Below are 21,615 nucleotides of genomic sequence, written 5' to 3' on the forward strand. Positions count from 1 at the left end.
GAATCTAAAAAAAAATGTGAATCGCTAGTATTGAGTGCAAAGTTATCTTACATCCAGTACTTACGGGAATTGACTCACCTACAAGTCACTCACTTGCTAGACTGATGGGCTTCAGTGGTTCTTAGTCAGATTGTTTAAAGCACAGGCAGAAATAAGTGCCATTACTCATCTGTCCCAAATCTAGAGAAGGGTAGTCTGTTGTATTATTCACTGTGACCTTCCTAGAGTAATGATGGGCTTCAAAAAAAGTGCTATGAGAAACAAAATGAGTTACTCTGCTTGACTTTGGACAGAAAGTGCTTTCAGTAGGAATATTCAAGACACCAGTCTAAAATAAAAGCATAATAATGCAGACTGTGGAAACTGGAGTTACTCAGCTGGTCTGGTTCTATCTATGGACAGAGAAAAAAAAAATTATCATTAATTTGCAGGATGTGGGTATTGTTAGCTACACCAGCAATTATTGACTTTCCCTAATTACCCCAGAAGGTAGTTAAGAGTCAACCATATCACTGTGGGTCTGGAGTCACATGCCAGCCAGCAGTTACATTCTCTAAAGGACATTAGTGAACCAATAGATATTTCTAACAATTTACAACGGTTTTTTGATCATTATTAGTTTTTTTTTGTTGAATTCAAATTCCACCATCTGCCGTGGCAGGATTTGAGCTCAGGGCTCTGGAACATTACCCGAGTCTCTGGATTAATTGTCTAATAGTAATATCATTAGGCCATTTTCTCCCCTCAGACAATACTGCAAGTCGAATATGCTTCTGTTGAAGAGTTGTGGAGTTTTGAATATTTGACTCAAAATTTTAGCTCTGTTTCTCTCTCCAGAAAATATTTCCCACCGGACGTGCTGAATATTCCCAGTGTAAAATATGTCAATATTACTTGTAAACCCTGTCATACAGACATGGAGCAGGTTGACTTCATTTATCTAAAGTTCAGCACTCTTACTAGAGCTAAAGTTTACAGAAAGCATTACTGGATGATCTAACTGTGTCTGACATGGTCTATGTTTACTTACCACCAAAAGAGGTAAACAAGGCTAGCAAAATACGTGAAAGAAATTGATTTTAACATTTTAATTTTCCTCCCAATGTTTTTTATTGTACGAAAAGTTAATATTCGCCTCATGTTGCCACACTGGCATCCTTTGTTTTGTGGACATAGGGACGAGGTCAAAAGCTCCCTCTACTGTCAGACCATCCCTGGACATAAATTGCCAAATAAAGATACCACACTGAAACCTAATTAGAAAACATAACCTCAGTATCAGTGTATCAATAAACAATAGAATAAACATGAAAAGTATGTTGAATTGGCAGAAACTTACTTTGACAACCTGCGTCAATGTGTATTTTGTCGGGAAAGCACTGTGCCATTATATGGAATATAGTTTAATTAGAATTAATATAGTGCGGCTGAAATTATGATCAGCTCAGGACTGTTCAAAAATGAAGGCAACCAGTTCCAAGTAGATTGAACAGATGGTCTCAATAGCATTTCCCATTTCACTTACAAGAGCAATTCACAGGGATCCACTTTTATTGGGCCTTGGAATGTTAAAGTGATTTGGCTCATGAAGTGACACATTCCATCCCCAAGATTGCAACTCCCAAAGTTGTTATTGGCTCATTCATGCAAGATAACTGATGTCTTTTAATGCTAGTACTTGCTGCAAATACATCTTATCTCCTTTTTTTGTATCCTTTTTTGCTTGAAAGGAAATGTGACAAACAAATAGTCCAAGCAAATACAAACAGGCAGTTGTGGTTATCAATGCAATAGATATTAATTCCATTGGAGATGAATCTGGGTATCGGGACAACAACAACAATAACATCAAAAAAATCTTCATTTAAATGCCCCAAATGCACTTTCCAGGGACCTTATCTAATCAGATTTGACACCAAGCCACAAAATGGGGGATCTACATGTTATAAACATGGACTTGGTCAAAGAGGTAGCTTTTATTAAGTATCTGCAATGGGAAATGTGAAGTAGAGACTTGAAGAGGTTTATCAAAGGAATTTCAGAGCTGAGGAACTGGGCAGCTGTAGAAATGGCAGATAATTAGGGAGTGCATAGACTTGGGGATGTTCATGAGACCAGAATGGATGAGTGCATATATCTCAGAGTGTTGTTCGGCAGGAGCAGGTTACTACGATAAGAAGGACAGAGTCAGTAGATTGGGCTATCAGATCAGGAGGCTTGTCAGCCATGATTGAATGCTGGAGCAGACTCAGTGGGCTGAATGGCCTATTGCAACTCCTATGTCCAATGGTCTTGCTCATGGGTAATTGGGGAATCAGGAGTTAATTGGGGGTCAGGATGGATAGTTAGGTGGTTGGAGACATAGTCAAGGGTTTAAGGGAGGTATTGATTTGGATCAGTGTGAATGTTTGAAGTTGTCCACTGTGTGGTTACCCAGAAGTTAGGCTATGATTTTTCTGGCTGAATAATAATGTAAAGCCTTGAACTCTTTCTAAGTAAAATGTCGGAAATTTTAGCAGGTTAGGACTTGGTTTGAGTCAGGATATGGGCATCAGAGTTCTTGTTGAGATCACCCATCATTTTCTTCAACTTCTCATTTCCTTCTCCCACATAAAAGTGCATTACACTGGCATCAGAAACAATGCTGAAAAATGTGTTGCTGGAAAAGCCCAGCAGGTCAGGCAGCATCCATGTTTTAGCTCTGATCTTCAGCATCTGCAGTCCTCACTTTCTCGATCAGAAACAATGGCCCAGCTCTTCCAGTCTCCAACGATTGAGACCCAGCAGAAGTCATGAAACATTGATGTCCCTGGGTGTTGCTGGGTGGGAAATACTCCGGCACCCTGGGACCCTCCAGATCTGTGAAAGTGTACGGCATATCACTTAGCAAGAGTTCAAGACTTTATGTAGTTACCCAGTCAGGAAAAATCATAGTTTAACATCTGAACAACAACACAACTGACAACCTCAAATATTCACATTTTCCCCTGTTAACTCCTCCCTTAAACTCTTGGATACATTTCCAACACCCTCCTGACCTTGACTAACCCCTCATCCTCCAAATACCCCTGATAAGATCTGGCTAGTCCTTTACCTGACAAGCTCTCCTGACCTGATCATCCCCAATCCATTGACCAACTTCATTTACTGACCCACTTGACCTGCCTCCCCAGCTAACCCACCTTGCACCCAATCCACATGCCATTTAACCCCCCAGAACAAGTTGCCACTCTTCCCACTTATCCACTTATTTCACAAAACTATCCATCCTACTAATTCACTCATTTATTGAATCTCTAACATTTTAATCAGATATTTAAACTTACCCAACAGTATTAAGTAACATAAAAAGGGAATATCTCCAGTCTATCCTTCCCCACTCCACCACTCTGGATTTTCCAGTGCTGTAATGGTGCTCATAGAAGGACTGTATGCTCCATGCTTTGAAAGTAAGTTATGTCAGAAGATCCAAATGGAATTGCAGAACAGTGCTGGAGCAGGCAAATGTTCATGTGATTCTGGATTCGTGGTGCTGGAAGAGCACAGCAGTTCAGGTAGCATCCGAGGAGCAGTAAAATCGACGTTTCGGGCAAAAGCCCTTCATCAGGAATAAAGGCAGAGAGCCTGAAGCGTGAAGAGATAAGCTGTGGGCCTATCTCTCCACGCTTCAGGCTCTCTGCCTTTCTTCCTGATGAAGGGCTTTTGCCCGAAATGTCGATTTTACTGCTCCTCGCATGCTGCCTGAACTGCTGTGCTCTTCCAGCACCACAAATCCAGAATCCGGTTTCCAGCATCTGCAGTCATTATTTTTACCAATGTTCATGTGAGGCAACAAACTGACAATGATTTCCCCTTTTCAGAATATCTGGGCCATTCAATTCAAATCAGTCTTACATTTTGTAAGTGCAATCATTTTCCATTAATGAACAGGATGACATTAGGAATAGTGTGTGGTCAAAACGTTTGGGGAATCCAGACAATTGGTAATTCACAAGGTCTTCTTGTGTTCATGTGTGTTTTCTTGGGGATTGTGATTGAGTAACTAGCCTGGGCAATCGAGGCAACTTTGACCTGCATAATTCACTCTGCACTGTAAATTGAGAGGTTCAGCAGATGTTTCCTGCTGTTGTTTCGAAGAACTGGTTTATTTCAATGTGGAGCATATTGGGCGGTTCTCAAAAAGGTGAGTGATCTGCTCTACCAGGCTATCGCCAGATAGTGATGATTAAAATCTCTCCTATAATCTTTGCATTCATACATGCCCAGGTATAATTTCTACCTGGCACAGTCCTCATGGGTGACAGCACAAGGGCAATTCTGATTGAGCATATGAAGAAAGCACAGAGAGCTCTCTGAAATGTCTCCTGATTTTCCTCCTTCAGAACTTACAAGTGTAGAGAGATAGCAAGAGTGGTGCCCAAATAGGCATCATTGAATAAAATATTCTGGAGAAACAGATAGATGAAGTGCAGCTTTAAAACTTGCACTAAAACCTATGAATGTTTATTTGTAGGAAAGCAGGAAAGAAGGCCTGAAACAGGTCAGAAAAAGACCATAATTTGCAGTACCCCTCCCTGAGAGTTTCAGTTTCAAATGGGAGACAAGCATCTGCAGCACTCTTCATGTATGTTAGCCACATTACAGAGCCTTGTTTTAACTGACATTTTTTCATGCCCTTAAATTAATTACTCAAGCATATTTTTAATCTATGAGCTTTCAGCATTACTGAAGCTTCCACTTTTTTTTCTTCAATGACATACCTTGCTCCCAAATTTATAAAAGTGTTTGAAGTAATTTTTCAAATTTGACATTACAGAAAATGCAATTGAGATCATTTTCTCCCACTGCACTATAGGTGCTAAATTTTATATTACAGTTTGTAATTGCAATGTACTTTACACTCTCAGGAAGATTCCAAAAACATAGAGTCGGTCTTTAAACTAGGCCTTAACATCTTTAATTAGCCTGTTTCGGAGCATGGTCAAGTTTTGTGATCCATGATCTCCCCTATCCTCAGCAAAACCAGAGATGCTGGAAACAGAAGTGGGACATCTGGCCGCAAAATATTGCTGTCTTTTTAGAGACTGTCTATCTTAGTTTAGGCCCAAGTTCGACAGCAAATATTTATCACTTTATATTTGCACAGCAATGGTCGACCTGCATCTTGATATAGCTACACCAAAAGGTGGCCATGATGAGAAAGATGATGTTCAAAGCATTTTTCTTGTTGTTGTGTAAAAAATTGTGTCCTTGTCTATTTGATCTCAGTATAAAGCAAAAATAATTCGGTGACTGCCACAGAGTAAGACCAAGAGTACCTGACAATTTCTGACCAAACTCTTACTTGCAGTGGAGAGAATGCATTGCTCCCAATAGCCATTTTTGTTTTACAATGACTATACTCTCATTCCAGTTCTGGTGAATTCTCCAGCCCTCAATAAGGTATCCCTGGTACCTTCAAGTTTAACCTGACCATGATGTTGACAAAGGATTGGTTGGGCTCAGTTTAAATGAACATTCCTTTAGCATGGTTTACTTTAGGTTCTGAGGCCAGTTTGAAAATGGTTATACATACTCATCAGTCTGTGAACTAACTGTAGATCTGAGCAGGTGACAGCGATGTTATCCATGTGCAGAATGGCTCTGACATAAACATCCCTGCTGCTTTGAATGCTCACCCTCTTATTCTTGCCTCCTTCATAATGTATCAGACAAAAGGTTTGGTACCAATGCCAACAAGACAGGGAAAAAGAGGATAACCCTGCTTGACTTCAGCTTTGATTGGAAAACTTTCTGGCATCAACTCATTGATTAAAATTGATTAGACCTGTTAGATAGACGGTTTGTTTCCTTCCCCAAAAGCAATTTGACAGTGCATCCATTCTGCAGATGCATAATCTTCTATGAAACATTTCTCTTGGTTCAAACCGATGGGTCAGGACCTCCCCTTCTCTGACCACCCAATGTCTGACACATTGTGAGGTTATCAGAGATTTTTCTTTTTGTCAGGTACAGTGCAGGTTTTAGTATGATGCTTCAACAATTGTGAGGACCTGAGTGGATTAAACAGAACTTTTTAAAACATGATAAAAACAGTAGAGCGGGCACTCATTTCTGAAGTGTTCCACCTTCTAATTGTAAATGAGTGTGATGATGCATTTACTCATGAATTCTGACATGCTGCACACCTGAAGCATATTCCCTCATATTTTCAACAAGTCAAGGTTGATACAATTTCAAGGAATCAAAGAGAACTTGTCTAAGCCATTCAGACATAGAACTACAGAGTTGTAATGCACAGAAACAGACACTTTGGTCCAACTCACCCTTGCTGACCAGATATTTTAAATTAATCTAATCCCATTTGTCAGAACCTGGCTCAGATCCCTCTAAATGCTTTCTATCCATGAACACATACAATGCCTTTTAAATGCTGTAATTGTACCAGCCTTCACCACTTCCTCTGGCAGCTCATTTCACACGTGCACCACCCTCTGTATGAAAATGTTACCCCTTAGGTCTCTTTCAAATCTTTCACCTGTCATCTTAAACCTATGCCCTCTAGCTTTGGACTCCTTTACCCTTGGTTTTCACGATATCCATGCCGTCATGATTTTTTAAACCTCTATAAAGTAACCCTTCAGCCTCCAATGCTCCAAGGAAAATAGCCCCAAACTAATCAGCATCTCACCATTGCTCAAACCGCTCAAGCCTGGCAACAGCCTTGTAAATCTTTTCTGCATACTTTCAAGTTTAACATCTTTCCCATAACAGGAAGACCGGAAATGAATGCAAATTTCATTGGGCCTAATGCAATGTCCTGTATAGCTGCAACACGACATCCCAATTCAAATACTCAATGTACTGACCAATAAAGGCTTTGGAAGTTTTGACCTGATGACTTTTAACTGCTCACCTGAATTAGTGATTACGTCTGGACTCGCTCACTTGTTGTCATCTAAAACCCCATGATGGAGGGAAAAAGGGACTTGGAGGCAGATTGTCTCTTAGCTTCATGTCATATTGCCTGGCATAAAGACATTTGCTGATTTTTTTATATGTCAGATTGTGATGGTGTTAGCAAACCCTTCCTCTCCTCCAAGTTGTTGATTTAGAGCTCTCTATGTGTAAACTCATCTCATCTATTTCACAGAATAGACTTTGGAATAAGAAGTAATCTTAAATTTCTGTAGATCAAAGACCAACACCTGCTGACTCCTTGCCTCTTGAAGATCACAAAGGTATTTATGTCAATAGCCATCAATTGCAGCAAGAGAAGATATTGCTTGCTTTACTGGAGTCAAGACTTTTCCATCTGTCTCTTGCCTTTTGAATACCTTTGTGGCTGAAAAACATCTTGACGTTCAGCTAGAGAACTTCCCACCATTGCATGGAAACTCAAAGTGGAATTTCATGGCTCTTCAGTAAGCACTTTCAAGTTTTTCGATGTCTCAGTGATCTGCAATTTCACCTTCAGCCTCCATGTTCTCCTCCTAACCCTCCAGATTTCCTGTAAGAGGCAGAGAATGATACTAGTTTAGTGGTGGTGACTGTTGGAACTCAGGACACAAATAGGAAGACCAACCTGAGTTAAACAAACCTGTCTGACCAAGGTTACCTTTGTGGTGCTCCTTCTGCAGGGTTGGTTGAAGACATTGTACAGACACAAGTTTTTTTTTACTATTTTTTTATCAGAAGTTTGGGTGCAACATGCAATGTTAATAGCACATTGCGTGCAGTGTATACTGAGCAAGCTTCATGCTCTGATCCCACAGAATGTGAAGTGGTGATGCCCAATGAGTAACAGATTGAAAAGTGTTGATGATCATATTTCCTTGGATGGTGAAGGCTAACATAAAGGGATATAGCTTTAAATTGAGGGGTGATAGATATAGGTCAGATGTCAGAGGTAGTTTCTTGACTTAGAGAGTAGTAGGGGTGTGGAACACACTGCTCTCAACAGTAGTAGACTCGCCAACTTTAAGGTAATTTAAATGGTCATTGGATAGGCATATGGACGAGAATGGAATAGTGTAAGCTAGATGGGCTTCAGATTGGTTCCACAGGTTGATGTAACATCGAGGGCTGAAGGGCCTGTACTGTGCTGTAATGTTTTATGTTCTATATTAATAGCATCATAATGAGTTACATGGAGGGACTTGTGTAATAACCTGACTTGTCTGATTTACCCAGTATCTGTTGTAATTGGACAAATTAGCTTCCCAGTCTGTTCAATTTAGAACTCTGAGTTGTTGTTGTTCTTGGGTGATCACCAGAGTTTATTTCATTATTTTTCTTAACTAAAATGTAAATACCATTTTTTGGTAAATTAACATCAACCACATATATTAGAAGCAAACAGAACTGAACTTTCCCAAGTCTCAGAGTCTTTAAAAATGGCCAAAATTAAATCACTTTAAATGGAGATCATGGGTTGAAATTATTTTAAGACTTAACTAGTAGATTAATCTACTTAATTTATTTTTAAAGAACCACAATGTTCAACTATGATTAATGAATGTGATATTTCATTTTTTGGAAGTGCAGTTAAAAAGAAAAAGCAGAAACCTCCTCACTGCTCTGTTCGAGGTCAGGTATGAGGTAAAACTTGTCTAGACAAAACAGTAACCCTGTCTGGACAAAAAATTACATGTCACCACATTCACTTTGGGATTGCATGTAGCTTGTCCAGTTTTCCCAATAGTCTGGACAATCCTGTAAGTGGCAAGTGGCACAATATATTTGCTGATTTGGTAAGCTACATACTGGGTGAGAGTGTTTCACAACTGGAACGCACAGTAGATTTCATGTGGTGTGCATGCTGTCAGTGAGGTATTTTGTGGTATATTCACTCTCAATGCAGTTCTCTGTGGTGCACCCACTGTCTGTACAGATTATTTGTGATGTACCTTGGGAAATATGCTTCAGAGATAAAGAGAAGGTAAGGGCACTTGCCAGTCTGTTTATTAATACTAGAAATCCTGATTAGTTAAATTTCATGATTTAGCCACAAAATGAAGATTAGCCAAAAAAAAAGGATGGGAGAAAAGTAAAAAATATCAAGTGAAAATAAAGAAAGACAGGATTTCTCTGATGGTAAGTGAGACAGTACAAAGCCTGAGCCATGCAGACCAGTAAGACGGTGAGTTTTATTAATAAGAGCAGCGATTCAAAAAGAAATAAGTTATTTTAAACATGTACAAAACAGTACATGTTCAAATCACGGGAGTATTGAGTTCTGTTCTGGGCACAGTATTTTAAGAAAAATGGGAACGACTGGACAAGAAAAAGCAGAAAAGATTGATGAGAATAGTTTCAGAGATGAGTTCTACTTAATTAAGTGGATAGGTTGGAGAAGCTGTTCCTGCTGTCTTTGGAGAAGAGAAGATTATGAAGAGATTTGAAGGATCTGGACAGAATAGGATGTAAAGACAATCATTAGCCATAGGATTCTGATTAAAGATGATATGCAAAAGAAGCAATGGAGACATGAGAGAAACACTTATGTATTTCTTTTATACAGCAAGTGATTAGGATCTGGAATGCATTCCCTGAGATGGAGGCACAGTTGGCTTTCAAAAAAAAATTGGATAATTATCTGGAGAAATGCTGTGGGTAAAGGGTTGAAGATTCACAGCTGCCTTTCTGCCTGCTTTTCTTGCTGGTTCCAAGAATAACCTCAAGGCACAAAGTTCAAGGCCATGGTCACCTTGAGAGTGATGGACACAAGATGGTCACCAATACAATTTGACTGGTCTCCCCTATCATTAATACATAAACGGAGCTTTCTGTCTCACTGGAGAAATACAAACTATGAAGATACTGGCATTCTGTAGCCGATGGGAATTCATCCTTTACCTGTACACTCTTTTCACAGGTTAGTATCTGCTCCTAATATAGACTGATTGCTGTAGTTACCTGTTGTATTCTTGCCCTTACACAGCACCAGGTCCCTCAACTACCTGGACTACAGGGTGCAACTATTCCTGGACAGCTTGTCTCCCCTGTCTCCTTTATTTATTTCCTTCTAACTGGAAGACCCTCCTCTGGAAGGTGCAAACCCCTGCGTGCAGTGATCCTTGGCATCTCTGCTGGAGTCATAGCCCTCCAGTATATCCAGACCCTCTTCCCTCTCACTCTTGCCTTATTTGTTGTTATCTTATTAAAACTAAAGAAATAATGCTTGCCAGCAGCCAAGCACTGTTACTTACAGCAGCAGTATCTGCCATGTTTTCCAGTGTTTTCAACTGTCCTTGTATTGCTTGTTCATAGCTGGCACAAATCACTCATAATGCTTTTTTTCCTGTATGACTACTGAAAAAATGGAGTGAGTGACATAAATTTACAAATATTTAACAAGTTTAACAGCTTGCCCCTTGTTTTTACCAAAATAGCTTTTAATTTCAGCATCTACCTACCTTCTGTATTTTTGGAAACTGATGGAATTAATTTGAATTATCAACCCACTACTGTTGTGTAAGCACGTGAGGGTGGGACATCCACCCAATTTTCAACCATAGCCTCTTTACGAATGACTCTGTTTCTGAATCAACAGATGCTATCAGACTTTCCAACAATATCAGTTTTTATTTTGATCTGCTATCACCGTCAAGAAGTATGAAGGAATCTGGCTCCAACATGGCAGAGGGGATTGTGCAGTGCTTGCCCATCTCCATGGCATCTTCTCCATTTCCCCATCATTTTACAGACCTGGAGGCATTGAAACTTTGACCTAAGAGATGTCCTCTGTCTTCACTGAAAGAATGCAGCAACACTTCCAGTCAAATCCAACATCTCATCACAATACTTTCAAAAGCATCGAGAATATGTCCATATTGTTTGCAATGACAGACCTTTCTCAAAATCAATTCACTTGTAAGTTACGAGTAACACACCGGCACCATTAGCTTACATCAGCACTTGCCCTTTGAAAAGTGACGTGCAAGTTTGTTCAGTTTCCTGTCAAATCAGTTGCTCAGGTGTACCATTGCAAGATAGATCCATGTCCAAATGGATAGAAATATACCAAAAATAGCCAGGTATTGACTGATGCTAAATAATGTTTGATACTCAGCTTTTTAACTGTTAAGTAGTAATAACAAATAAGCAGATTTTCAACCAGATATCAAAACAAAAGTAAGATAGTTGTGGTTTAAGCTTTTGTTGACTCAGTAGACATCCCTACTGGACATTTTTGATTTAAATGGAGTTTTAGAATTCCAGACTCACAGCAAATGCTGTATTTATCAGCATTGGAAGAGGTTGAAGTTGACATGTCTAGTTAAGAAGTTGCATTCTGTCTTCTTGTTCCCAAAAGTCCAAAATAAACACACTACTGGACTCAAAGTGCTGACACTTCAGTGAATGTATTGCATTCACATTCAGTGAATGTTCTCTATGCTGCTGCTGGACTGATTTGCACAGAACTACAGTGTAGCAGTAAATCGTTGCACCAATTCAAATAGCAATTAGTTCTTAGCATAATTGCATTGTAACAATATTAAATCCTTTCTCTTTAAATGAATATGATTCTTCTGTCACACACTTTCTAATTGTCATGGACAAAAGGGAAGTGAAGTGAATATAAATTATAATTGTTTCCCACTCTTTAACTTGACTCCTTTTCCTTCTCAGTCCCACACCTAAATGAGGTATCCAAAGGATTTTGCCCAAACCCTCATTTTTGGATACCAAATTTTGAAATGAATCCACAACAACAATTCTTTAAGATTAAGTCAAAGATTGTATGATTAACAAAACATTCATAACATGCTGGAATTGCTTTGCAACTGCATCCACACACAAACACTTATGAACATAGGGAAGATGAGGCAAGAGTGGAAATAAATTGTAAATTATCAGTTTTAGTAAATGATTCTCCTTGCAAATATGGCATTTTGTCTCTTCAATAGAATGATTTCTGTACCTATGCTGGTCCCTATCCTACTGACACAGATAGTTTGGTTTGCTGTTGCATGCTCTTCCTGCATCTTAATTTTAGTCCATTACCTTTACAGGATATAGTTTTCTCTGTTATCCAGAACCATTGCCTGATTTTGTTTCCTGACCTCAGCTCACTTGCTCACCTAAATTGTCCTTGTAAATGTTAAGTTATCCTCTGGCTGGAAGTATTTCATCTCAGATTCTGTCAACGGTTATGTCCCTGTTCTACAATGCAATGCTTACAGTTCTCTGTAAATTCATACAGATCATTAATAAAAGTGTCAATACTTTCCATTTGTTTCTGTGTATGCTTGTTAAATTTACCTACTTGATTGTGGAACTTCTTTTCAAATTGAAATAAACATGAAGTGATATAACTATTTCCTCTTTTGTAGTTCTTCCTTCTTCTGTTCCTAGCCTAAGTAGGAAATCATCCGCACGCTATGTGTCATGTATAATAACATGCCCATAGTGAAGCTGGTTGCACTGCAATAACTTGTAAATCTTGGATGCCAATTCAGTCATGTTCTTGCTTGACTGAGATATGATCTGCTTGAAGCTTTTTGGTTATGGCAAAGATTTTTCCATAATGTTCTTTAACTCCAAAGAATATTTTTGGTTTCATTCTGCTAAAGGGTATTTACAGAGACTATGGAGGTAAGAAAAACAGTACACTGATTTAAGAAATATCTTACTGAGACTTCATCATGCCATACGGCTGCAAGACAAAGCAAAATTGCATGACATGTGAACGCATGAAGAATAAGAGTAAACTACTCAGTCTTTAAAACATGTTTCGCCATTCAATAAGATAATGGCTGATCTAGTTTTAACCTCAACTCTACATTCCTGTATATCCCAGATAATCTTTCACCCCCTTAGTAATCTTGAATCTATCTCTGTCTGCCTTAAAATATTTAAAGATTCTGTAACCACTTTCTATTGAGGAAGGAAATTCCAAAGAATCACAACCACAGAAGAAATGTTTTTCTCATCTCTGTTTTAAATGGACAAGCTGGTAAAGGGAAACTAGTAGATGTGATGTATTTGAATTCCTTATTTTTAAACGATGATTTCCTGTGATGACATATACTGTGTATCATTGTATATACTGTGTAACATAATAGAAGTCAGATTAACCCTATGTACTGCAAGCTGAACTAAATAAGATTGGCAATCAACTTTAATAAACTAACCAAACATCTTGTGTTCCTTATCTTTTCTAGATTTAGTTTATATTTTAGGGTATGCAGAACCCCAAATGAGGTGGTCTAGTGCTTTTATCTTCAATACTGTCTTCGATTTTGCTTGATTGACAGAATGTTCAATCAGGAGGGACCTCCAAAACCCTACAAGGGGGCCACCAAAGTTCATTAGGTCATCTCCTCACGTGACAGACAGTCTATCTGTTGCTGGTAAAATGCTAGTGGCAATGGGGAAAAGAAAACCTTCAGTGATTAATTCTGTGGTTTAATTGGCAAAGTGGTTACATATACATGTGTATGGGCTTTTGTTTAATTATGATTGGGTTCAGCAATACTGGTCACCTATGTAGTTACAAAGCCTGCCAATATATATCTGAAAACTGAGAGGCCTTAATGGTTCGTCATTAGTGTCGAAGCCCGATGAGGTGCATTCAAGTTGCACTCCAGGACTTGATAGATAAGGAATATGTTCATAATGCAGCCAAACAATTGACTATCAATTTGTAAATCCTTCTAAGACATGTCAATGGCAGGCAGTAAAAGACAGAGAGATTTGAGGTTTACCATGTGATGGAACTAAATTGGAGTCTCTACCATCATTACTCATTGTTCCAGACTACAGTGTTCCTGGAGAAATGTATATTGTCACAGCAGTGTGGATTTCTTGGCTGGATAGCCAGTGTAGATCAGGTTGGTGATATCAGCGTGGAGTTTGATTCCAAATCTGGCTATGCTGCCCTTGGGACATATCTTGCTGTGTTGAAACTAGGGTGATGTAGGTCAGAAAGGTCTTCAGGCAGAGAACTGAAGAAGAAATAGAATCTGAACAGTGGCCATGGGCCACTGGTATTGAAGGAGATCCAGTTCTTACAGAACTGTACCGAATTGAGAGCTAATGTCTTGAGGAGAAGGATGTAGGTGAAGGAGAGAAAATAAAATTGGCAAGACAAAGAAAAACAGTAAGATCACTTTCTTATGAAGACATTCCCTAGGATGACTCCAGCACAATAAGATAGAAATTATTTCATAGTACCCAAAGTATTACCTTTCCTGGATTCTGTTTGACAGGCACCAGCTCCAAAAAGCAATCAGGAAACTTAACTGATAGAAGAGTATTACTCTTCCAGGTTGGAGCCTCCTGTAAAAGGACTGCTGGTGATTTAGGAAAGTTGTTTTTTCTCATCTGGGACAGAGCAGGCTGCACTCTGTAACTTGATGATCATCTGGCTGCTCTTTCTCACAGCTGTCAGCAGGCCAATATCCCACCAGGAATTTGTACTGCTAAAGTTTTTGGAGGACTGTGACAGCCCACAACTTTCTCTTCTCCAGTTTGGTGCAAACACAAATTCCCAGACAGTGGTCTGACCTACTGCTTATACAAGCCAATGAAATGAACTGAACTTGGAAACATTGCTAGGTTCAGTTGATGTTAGGATGGTCTTTAAGCCTGAATTGGATTCAGAAGAAAGCCTGAGATCAAAGTTGATGCTTGCAAAGCATCCAGCAGTATGCTCTTAGAATAAAATAAACTGTTGCTTTAAAATGTCTTCAGATTCGTGCAGTACTTAAAGCAGTATTAAACAACATTTCAATTCTTGTCGGAGTTAAATGTTCTTGATAATTGCTTGAAATCTTGAAAACAGATCAATTTTGGACAGGCTTGAACAAAAGAAGGTGGTTCACTTTCTCTCCTTTAATTTTTGTATAAACAGTTTGACATATTCCTCCCCTCCTCTCTGCACATTGTACCTTTGAAATCTGTTTAAACCAAGCTGCAATAATACAATGTGGCTCAGTGACGTTTCCCTTCCCTTGCTTCATTTACACTCAAATTCAGCAGCTGCTTTAAAACCATGTGATATCCCAGATTTATACCACAGTTCAGTTGAAGGTCTTGGCTATGTTTAGGCATGTCAGCTGAGTTAAGTTCTTACACTGCAAGACTGGTTGCCCAAGGGCTTCTGCCTTTCTGAGAATGCTTTGTTTTCCACAGCGTGTCCAATTAGAACATTGCATCCGAAGAATCACCGCAGCAATAGGTGACCTAAGTGATATGAGAAATAGGTATGAAGAATCATGTCCAGACAAAGGCTTTTTTTAGTCACTTTAAACAAACACCATACTTCACTGGTTTGTTTGGAGATGCTGAGAATTCTGCAGTCATTAAAAATCCCCAGTCATAAATTTCTCATTGAAGTAATTTTGTCAGTAGCATTATTTGATTTTTCAGAAAATGTATCTGTGAGTGAGTAATTGATATTATTAATATTATTGGAAACAATTGAGGACATGCGCCACCTCTGCAGTGCATTTTATCGCATTTTGTTAATTGGATTGCTGACCAGCTACATGTTTAATCATGTATAGTGATGCTTCTGCTACTGAGAATGCAATTTTAGAATTCTTTCTGCACTCTTCTTGGTAACTAAGTGAGAATGAGGCACTGTGAAGCATTTTGGGTTTCTTTAATAAGTTAAAGGTACTACAAAGAAGTCAGTTGTTGAGTGCTGGGAGTTAAGATTTTAAACCGAAACACTGTTGCTTGCATTGGTGCATATAAACCATCCTATGATACCATTCATCACAGTCACATGACAATCAACAAAGTTCATGGGGGAATGGAAAGAAGCTGGGGGATTGACTAAAAAGATATCCGACTGATCCAACTGCCTTGAAACAAACACAGAGTCAGAGTCATAGAGTCATACAGCGCAGAAACAGACCCTTAGGTCCAACCAGTCCTGAACACAATTTCAAACTAAACTCGTCCCACCTCCCTGCTCCTAGCTCATATCCCTCTAAACCTTTTGAATTCATGTATCCATCCAAATTGTAATTATACCTGCATCCATCACTTTCTCAAGAAGTTCACTCCACATGCGAACCACCCCCTTTGTAAAAAAAAGTATCTTATTGTCTTTTCTAAGTCTCTCTCTTCTGACCTCAAAGATGTGCTCCCTCGTCTTGAAATCCCCCATCCTAGGGAAAAGACTACCACCATTAACTTTATCTCTACCGCTCATTATTTTATAAACTTCTATCAGATCATCTCTCAACCTCCTATGCTCTAGTGAAAAAATCTCATCCTATCCAGCCTTTCTTTATAACTAAAATGTCCCATGCTGAACAACATCCTGGCGATTCTCTTCTGAACCCTCTCCAGCTTGATAACATTTTTCCTATAACTGGATGACCAGAACTGGACACAGTACTCCAGAAGAGGCCTCACCAATTTCCTTTAAAACCTCAACATGACTTCCTAACTCCTATACTCAAAGGACTGAGCAATGAAGGCAAGTGTGCCAAATACCTTTTTAACCACCCTGTCTATATGTGACACAAACTTCAAAGAATGATGTACCTGCATCCCTAGGTCCCTCTGTTCTACAGCACTACTACTCAAGGCCCTAACATTAATTGTATAAGCCCTACCTTTGTTTGTTATACCAAAAAGCAATATCTCATATTTATCCAAATTGAAGTCCATCTGCCATTCTTCTGCCCATTGACACATTTGATTAAGATCCTTTGTAATCTTTAAGATCCTTTGTAATCTTTAAAAACCTTCTTCACTGTCTATAATGCCACTAATTTTAGTGTCATCTGCAATCTTACTAACCATGCCTTCTATATTCTCATCCAAATCATTTATATAAATGACAAACAAAAGAGGACCCAGAACCGGTCCCTGTGGAACACCGCTGGTCAGAGGCCTCCAGTCAGAAAATCAACCTTCCACCATCACTGTCTGTCTCCTGCCATTTATGTATCCAATTGGCAAGCTCACCCTGAATGCCATGTAACATAACTTTATTAATTAGTCTACCTCACAGTACCTTGTCAAAGGAAATACTAAAATCCAAATGTCTATTGCTAACGAGTTTTGAGATGATTTGTAGCTCAGGTTGAGGTTCTGGATGTAGGTTTGCTCACTGAGCTAGAAGGTATGTTTTCAGATGCTTTGTCACCACACTAGGTAACATCATCAGTGAGCCTCCAGATGAAGCCTGTCTACTGCTTTGCCATCATCAATCTTTTCGGTAATTTCCTCAAATCTCAATCAAGTTTATGAGACATAATTACCCTCACTTAAAACCATAATGACTATCCTTAATCAATTTTTGCCTCTCTAAATATCTATAAATCCTACCTTTTATAACCAACTGCAACAATTTATCCACAACTGAAGTCAGACTCACAGGTCTACAGTTCTCTGGTTTCTCCTTACAATCTTTCTTACACAAACACACATTAGTCACTTTCCAGTCATCAGGCACCTCATCCATAGTTATAGATGATGCAAATATTTCTGCAAGGGGTCTCATAATTTCCTCTCTTACTTCCCATAATGTTCTGGGATACATTAGATCAGATCTTGGAGATTTAACCACCTTTATATTCTCAAAGACCTTCCAAACTTGCTCTTCTGTAATGTGAACTGTTTTTAAAACATCAAATTTTATTTCCCTGCATTCTCTAAATTCCATTTCTTTTTCTACCGTAAAAACTGACATAAAATATTCATTTAGTATCTCTCCCATTTCCTGGGGTTCAACACATAAATGACCTCCTTGGTCGTTAACAGGCCCTACCCTCTCTCTAACTACCCTCTTGCTCTTAATGTATTTGTAAAATCTCTTTAGATTATCTTTAACTGTATCGGCTAATGCTGTCTCATATCCCCTCTTTGCCTTCCTGATTTCTATCTTAAGAATGCCCCTCCAATTTTTATGTTGATTAACAGATTCAATTGAACCAAGTTGTCTATATCTAAAATAAGATTCCATTTTACTTTAGACTAGAACTCAACATCTTTATTCATCCATTGTTCCTTAATCTTACCAGCCTTCACTCTAACAGGAATAAAATGCCTCTGAACTCTCATCATCACACTATTGAACACTTCTGACTTTTAACTGCAAACAGTCTACTCCATTCAACTTTTGAAAAGTCCTGTCTTACTCCAATTAAAAACTTTAACTTTTATGGAAGGCTTATCCTTTTCCATAACCATTTTAAAACTAATAGAATTATGATTGCTAGGTGCAAAGTATTCTCCCACTTTTCTTCCGTAACCTGCCCTGCCTTATTGCCCAAAACAAGGTCTAAATTTGCTCTTCTGTAGTAGGTGCATCCACATATTGATAAAGAAAACTTTCCTGAACACATTTGACAAATTCTTCACCATCCAAACCTTTAATACTATTGTAGCCCCAGTCAATGTTTGGAAAATTAAAGTCCCCCATTACTAAAACCTTATTATGCTTGCAAACATCTGAAGTTTCTGTTTCTCAATTTCCTTCTTAATATTGAGAAGGAATAGTACAATCTCATCAAAATGATCTTTCCTTTCTTATTTGTAATTTATACCCATATATTTTCACTGGATGATTTTTCAGAAATATCTTCCTTACTTACAAGCAGTAATGTATACCTTAATCAAAACGCGACCCTCATCCCCAACCCACCCCCTCCTTCCTTACCCCTTTTCTATCTTTCCTATAGCATCTAAAATTTGGAGCAATGGGCTGCCAGTCTTATCCATCTCTCAGCCAAGTTACTGTAACAGCTATGACATCCCAATTCTATATTCATAAACATGCCCTGAGTTCATCAGCCTTACCTTGTAAGACCCCTTATATTGAAATAAATGCAATTTAGTTCATCAGAGTTACTACATACTCTGACTCTCTCCTGTCTTTCTGTTCTAAGAGCTTTCTTTGCTCTCCTCACATTCAGAATCTGCCCCATCAATTCTTCTGTTTACATTGCTACTTAAAATTCCTCCATTCCCCCTCTCTATCAATATAGAACATAGAATAAAGAGCATAGGACATTACGGTGCAGTATAGACCATTCGGCCCTCGATGTTGCACCAACCTGTGGAACCAATCTGAAGCCTATCTATCCTACACTATTTCATTTTCATCCATATGTTTATCCAATGACCATTTAAATGTTGGCAAGTCTACTACTGTTGCAGGAAGTACGTTCCATGCCCCTATTACTCTCTGAGTAAAGAAACTACCTCTGACACCTGTGCTATATCTATCACCCCTCAATTTAAAGCTATATCTCCTTGTGCTAGCCATCACCATCTCAGGAAAAAGGCTTTCACTGTCCACCTTATCTAACTCTCTGATTATCTTATATGTCTCAATTAAGTACTTCTCAAACTTCTTCTTTCCCACAAAACAGCCTAAAGTCCCTCCAGCCTTTCCTCATAAGACCTTCCATTTATACCAGGCAACATCCTAATATATCTCCTCAGAACTCTTTCCAAAGCTTCCACATCCATCCTATAATGCGGTGACCAGAACTGTACACAATACTTCAAGTGCGGCCACACCAGACTTTTGTACAGCTGCAGCATGACCTTGTGGTTCCGAAACTCAATCCCTTTGCCAATAAATGCTAACACACAATATGCCTCCTTAACAACTCTATCAACTTGGGTCGCAACTTTCAGGGATCTATGTACATGGACACCAAGATCTCCCTGCTCATTGACACTACCAAGAATCTTACCATTAGCCCAGTAGGTTTTATTCCTCTTGCTCCTTTCAAAGTGAATAATCTCACACTTTTCCGCATTAAACTCCATTTGCCACCTCTCAGTCCAGCTCTGCAGCTTATCTATGTCCCTCTGTAACCTGTTACATCCTTCAGCATTATCCACAACTCCATCGATCTTAGTTGGTGTCTCCCTTAATTGAATGAGTAGATCTCCCTGGTAAAATACTGGTCCCTTTCCAGTTCAGGTTAGGCCCATTATTTTCTATCCCAAAAGACATTCCAATTGTACAAACATCAGAGCCCCTGAACAATACATCAGCTATTCAGCCATTGATTTAACCATTTGTTCTTTCCCTCATTTGAGTTTGGCATTGGAGTAAACTAGAAATTACTACTCCATGACTCTATTTCTAAATCTTCTACCTAACTCTTAAATTCTCTCTGTACAGCTTTAATCTTTTCCCTAAAAATGTCATTCCTAGCAATGTGTGCAATAATTACTGGCTTCTCAATCTCACCTTTAACAATACACTTGAAATGTTTAGAGACATCCTTTATCCAAGCACCAGGAAAGCAACAAATCAGTCTAAGTTTACACTCACTGCCACGGAATCTCCTGTCTATGCCCCTGACAGGAGAGTTCCCCAATAAGAATAATTTCCATTAAATCTTGTAAAATGCTGCCTATAATAAGAATCATTCCAAATGTCAAATAACTGACTGCCCCTTCCATTTTCCTTGGAGAGACTATCCCCTTTAACAGTTCCAAAAACTGAATATCTATTTGATAGAGGAATAGCTACCGGAGACTTTTGAACTATCTTCTTACTTTTCCCGACAGTCTATCTGACTGATCCTGCAGCATAATAAATTTTCTAAATCCACTAGCCATCTCACTCTGCATTTCAAATACGCCCTTAATATTGCTAAGCTTAAAAAAAGGATGTTTCAATATCACCTTATATATAAAATAAGCTACCTTTCATTGCTTACAGAAAATAATAAAATGGATAAAATTAAATATATATATATCAAACATATGAAACTTAAATAAAATCAACCACTTAGCTGATTAACTGAATGAAAATCACTCTTCTTCAATAAATTTCTCGATGAAAAATAAATCCTCTCCAGAGCCAACCATGTGTAGAACTTTCCGGAATGAAAACACAACTCCTTATTTAAAAATTTTGGTTTTTCAAAAAATCCTTTGCAATGTTAAAAAGAAACTTTCTAAAACATATATAGATATTTTTTAACTTCTGAATTTAGAATAACAAAAACCTCAACAGTTCACTGCAGACCCAGTAAAGCTTTTATAAAAGTCATTTAAAAAAATTCAAGCTTTTTCTTTGGTTTTTTTCCAACAGTGAAACAAAATGAACAAAAAGCTTATATTACTAAACTATAATGACTGTAATAACTTCTCAAAAAACTGCAATAAGTCGTTAACTAAGCCTGCAATCTCAGGAGCAGCTGCAAGATTCACGCTGAGGTGTAGATAGATTCTAATATCCAGGATATGATTGTGAGAACCTAAAGGCAGGAAGCAACACTCTGGAAAACTCCTTTTGCACATCCGTAGAACAAAATCACAAATCCTTCTGTTATCTGGTGTCTGCCAGGCGGTGTCTTTCAATATTAGCTTCAACATCAAGAGCTAATTGTTATGTGAATAAACCTGACAAAGTCTTGTGTTGAGTCCCATTAGGCAGTTGGTGTTTTCCTCAAGTTAACATCTTCTGACAACTCCTGTAACCAATAGGCCCCAGTCTTATGGCCTTTTGTCTTTCCTCTGGATACCATGAATGGCATTGGGAGCTGAATGCAGATGTTACACTTCCAAAGCCATGGCAAGGTTACACTTCAAACGAAGAAAGGTAACTTAAAGGCTTCGAAGCTGAAATGTGAGTATGATATGCCTTGGTATGAGTAATGATCATTGAGGAGA

General features: G+C 38.6%; 1 long non-coding RNA gene across 1 annotated transcript; it reads right to left on the reverse strand.

Moving 5' to 3' along the window:
* Window positions 1–1,102: 1,102 nt before the first annotated feature.
* On the reverse strand, window positions 1,103–15,051 carry LOC122549560. The gene is made up of 3 exons (XR_006311579.1): window positions 14,194–15,051; window positions 6,917–7,510; window positions 1,103–2,859 (listed from the first exon to the last, which is right to left on the reverse strand). It is a non-coding gene; the product is annotated as an uncharacterized LOC122549560 (long non-coding RNA).
* Between the last annotated feature and the right edge of the window lie 6,564 nt (window positions 15,052–21,615).

This window comes from Chiloscyllium plagiosum, chromosome 4 (genome assembly GCF_004010195.1).
Source record: "Chiloscyllium plagiosum isolate BGI_BamShark_2017 chromosome 4, ASM401019v2, whole genome shotgun sequence".
Classification (NCBI taxonomy): Eukaryota; Metazoa; Chordata; class Chondrichthyes; order Orectolobiformes; family Hemiscylliidae; genus Chiloscyllium; species Chiloscyllium plagiosum.